The sequence below is a fragment of the Chenopodium album genome, chromosome 14, assembly GCF_948465745.1.
Source record: "Chenopodium album chromosome 14, dcCheAlbu1.1, whole genome shotgun sequence".
Lineage (NCBI taxonomy): Eukaryota > Viridiplantae > Streptophyta > Magnoliopsida > Caryophyllales > Amaranthaceae > Chenopodium > Chenopodium album.
In genome coordinates this window covers 25744215-25748207 of record NC_137847.1, presented here as the reverse complement: position 1 = coordinate 25748207, position 3993 = coordinate 25744215, and the positions used below count along the sequence as shown (strand labels likewise).

The following is a 3993-nucleotide window of genomic DNA, read 5'->3' as shown; positions in this document are numbered from 1 at the left end:
CCCTAGGCTTTTATTAATTGATTTCTCCCTACTTTCATTTCCCTTAGTTTAATTTATCATATCTATAATTTAGTTACTTAATAATTTAGATTATTTAATTTAATTAGGAATAAATTAATTCGTTTCCCTGTGGTTCGACCCTTTTTCCCTATCTGCATAGTTAGTGGACTTAGGAATTATTTTTGACTAGGTGATACGACTTTATCCTGTCAAAATTTGGCGCCGTTGCCGGGGAAACGATTTTATTTTTATTTTTGATTGTTTTGTAGTCTAGGTTATTTTTTCCAGTCTTAAAGAATGCAAGTTCTTTGAGACAAATTTTTCGTATTTGTTTGTTTATTTCTGTGTTTATGCCTAGGGTTCCTAGATCAGGTTACATTCCATTCGATCCTCAAATCGAAAGATCTTTTCATACACAAAAAGAACCTTTACAGACAGGTACGAGACACTTCTGAAGGTAATCCACCTTTGGAACCCCCATCTGATTCTAGCTATTCAGAAGTTTCTTCAGAACCTGAATCAGAGATGACGGCACCACCACCTCCTCCAACTCGCAAGCTTAGCGATTATTTTGCAACCGTCCCTGACGGATTTTCACATCTTACTCCAACTCCGGCTCTTGATGGTGTGCAATTCGAGATCAAGCCCCAATTTATCATGATGATTGAAAGAAAGCAATTCAGTGGAGCTAAGGGTGAAGATCCTAATCTTCACATTGCAGATTTTTGTCAGTATTGCAATACCATTAGGCAAGCTGGGGTCACGCAAGACTAAATCAGGGAGATTCTTTTTCCCTTTTCTTTATGTGGAAAAGGTAAACTGTGGTTTAATGGTTTGATTAAAACTGCACTTGGTATTACTAACTAGGAAATTCTTGCTTTAAATTTTTATAATAAATATTACCCTGCAGAAAGAACATCTTTACTAAGGAGTGCAATTCAAAACTTTGCCCAAGCGCCACATGAAACTCTATATGAGGCTTGGGAAAGGTTCAAGGATTTGCAGAGAGAATGCCCTCACCATAATTTAGCACAATGGCAGTTGATTCAAGCTTTTTACAATGGGCTTGGAAACACATCTAGAACAATTCTAGATTCTGTAGCTAGTGGGAGATTTATGAATCTTAATGTTGATAATGCAGGTCAAGTTATCGAAGATATGGAAATTCTTAATTCCCAATATGGGAATCCTAGAGGGTTTGCTAACAAAGGAAAACATAATATTGATTCCGTATCCTTTGTGCAGGCTCAATTGACATCTATTTGCCAGAAATTAGATAATCTTAGTAATATTATTCATAATTCTATAGCTAATGTTTCCGCTGTCAATAATACTAATGAAGCATTTTGTGAAAATTGTGGAATTATAGGACATTGGGAGCAAGATTGTAGGAGTTCCATGGAGCAAGTTAATGTCTTCCAAACGTATAGGCAAAATAACCCATAATCCAACACTTATAATCTTGGCCTCCGGAACCATCCATATCTTTCTTACCGGAGTACTAATGTACAAAATCCTCCACCTCCACAACAACCACAACAACAACCACTACCACAGCAAAAATATTACCATCCTAACTCTGGCCAGAAAACCCAATCACAACCCTCCTCATCTTCTGACCCTGCTTTGTCAAAAATTAGAGCGATGCTATTAAGTATGCAAAAGCACATGGAGAGTAGGGATGCATAAATTGATTCGATTCTAGCTCATAATAAAATTATGGATAATCGAATTGCGCAGATTTCATGTATCCTACAAACCCGTTAGCAGGGAGCCCTACCATCACAATCAATCCACCCTACGGATCATGCCAATGTAATTACTCTAAGGAGTGGTTCACACTATGATGGGCCTCTTATGCCCAAGGATGATGAACCTATTGCTAATCCTGATTCCCTTGTACCAAGTGCTAATGTTACTAACCTTGCAGGGCTACAAGAGAAAACTAACCCTTCTAATGTTTCTTTGCAGGGTAAATCTCTAGACAAGGTTGGAGATGTGCAAGCCCTGTCATCAAACTTCCATTCCCAAATAGACATTTGAAGAGTAAGTTTGATAAGCAATTTGGTAAGTTCTTGGAGGTTGTGAAAAATTTGCAGGTAACAGTTCCTTTCACTGATTTAATCACTCAGGTTTCTGCATATGCTAAATTTATGAAAGATATTTTGACTAGGAAAAGGGCCTTTGATGAGGTAGAAACTGTAGCTTTTATAGAGGAATGTAGTACTTTATTGCAAAATAAATCCCCTCCTAAATTAAAAGATCCTGGTAGTTGTTATTCTATCCTTTGTCATATTGGTAATGTCCTCATAGATAAAGCATTATGTGATTTGGGTGCTAGCGTTAGTGTTATGCCATCGCCTGTGTGTTACTAACATTACTTTACAGATGGCAGACTGTTCTGTTAAATACTCCTTAGGTATTTTAGAGGATGTTCCTGTCAGAGTTGGTAAATTTTTTATCCCTATATATTTTGTTGTTTTAGACATGGCTGAGGATACACAAATTCCCATTATATTAGGTAGGCCTTTCCTCCACACTGCAAGAGCCATAATTGATGTGAAAAATGGAAAACTAACCCTTTTTGTTGGAGTTGATAATATCACTTTTAATTTAGGGAAGGTTTTGAAAGGACCTATGCTAGAGAAAAATTATTGTTTAATTGATGTGATTGATATAATGGATGATATTTGTGAAGAAAGCTTACCACAGGTACTTGCAAGAGATCCCTTGGAGGAAATTCTTTGTGGCGAATTAACTACAGGTAATGCGAGTATTTGGAGTACAGAGGTGGACGTCATAAAAAAAGCTCTCGCAATTGAAGAACTTGATCCTATAGAGAGAAAGAAGGTAGTAAAATTAGTTCAGGAATCAAAACCTGCAGAGGTCAAGAAACCTGAACTAAAACCTCTCCCTTCGCATTTAAAATATGTTTTTCTTGATGAGCAGGAATTATACCCTGTGATCATTAGTACTGCACTTGATAACCCCAAACTTCCCAACTTTTAGAGATTCTTTGAACCCACAAAAGGGCAATAGGGTACAGTATTGATGATCTCAAGGGTATTAGCCCTGATTTTTGTATGCACAGGATACATTTAGAGGACAACTATAAGCCATGCATTCAACCCCAGATGAGGTTGAATCCCAATATGCAAGAAGTAGTCAAGACAGAGGTTATGAAATTACTTGATGCAGGTATTATCTATCCTATTTCTGACTCAAAGTGGGTAAGTGTTGTTCAGGTGGTTCCTAAAAAAGGTGGGATGACTGTTATAAAAAATGATAAAAATGAATTAATTCCCACTAGAACTGTTACAGGGTGGCATATGTGCATAGATTATCGTAGATTAAATATCGCCAGTAAAAAAGATCACTTTCCTCTCCCCTTTATTGATCAAATGCTTAAGAGGTTAGCTAATCATAAGTTATTTTGCTATTTAGTTGGGTATTCGGGATTTTTCCAAATTCCAATTCACCCTGAAGATCAGGAAAAGACTACATTTACATGCCTTTATGGCGCTTTTGCTTATCGTAGAATGCCCTTTGGTTTGTGTAATGCCCTTGCCACCTTTCAACGTTGCATGATGAGTATATTTTCTGATTTCATAGAGTCTATCATGGAAGTCTTTATGGATGATTTTAGTATGTATGGGTCTTCATTTGATGCATGCCTAGTAAATATCGCTAAAATTTTGAAAAGATGTGAAGAATGCAATTTGGTTTTAAATTAGGAGAAGTGTCACTTTATGGTGATAGAGGGAGTAGTTCTTGGTCATATTGTATCTGATAAGGGTAAACAGATAGATAAAGCTAAAGTTTCTGTGATTGAGCAATTACCTCCTCCAGTTAATGTTAAGGGGGTTAGAAGTTTCTTAGGTCATGCGAGTTTTAATCGTCGCTTTATCAAAGATTTTTCTAAAATTGCTAAACCACTAACTCAGCATTTACTCAAGCATGCCCATTTATTTTTACTGATGAGTGTCTTGAGGA

The 3993-nt window shown here is 36.7% G+C and overlaps 1 non-coding gene across 1 annotated transcript; it reads right to left on the bottom strand.

Annotated features, from left to right (window-relative positions):
• Positions 1 to 921: 921 nt before the first annotated feature.
• Positions 922 to 1028, bottom strand: LOC145580492 (small nucleolar RNA R71). The gene has a single exon (XR_014099521.1). It is a non-coding gene; the product is annotated as a small nucleolar RNA R71 (small nucleolar RNA).
• Positions 1029 to 3993: the final 2965 nt, after the last annotated feature.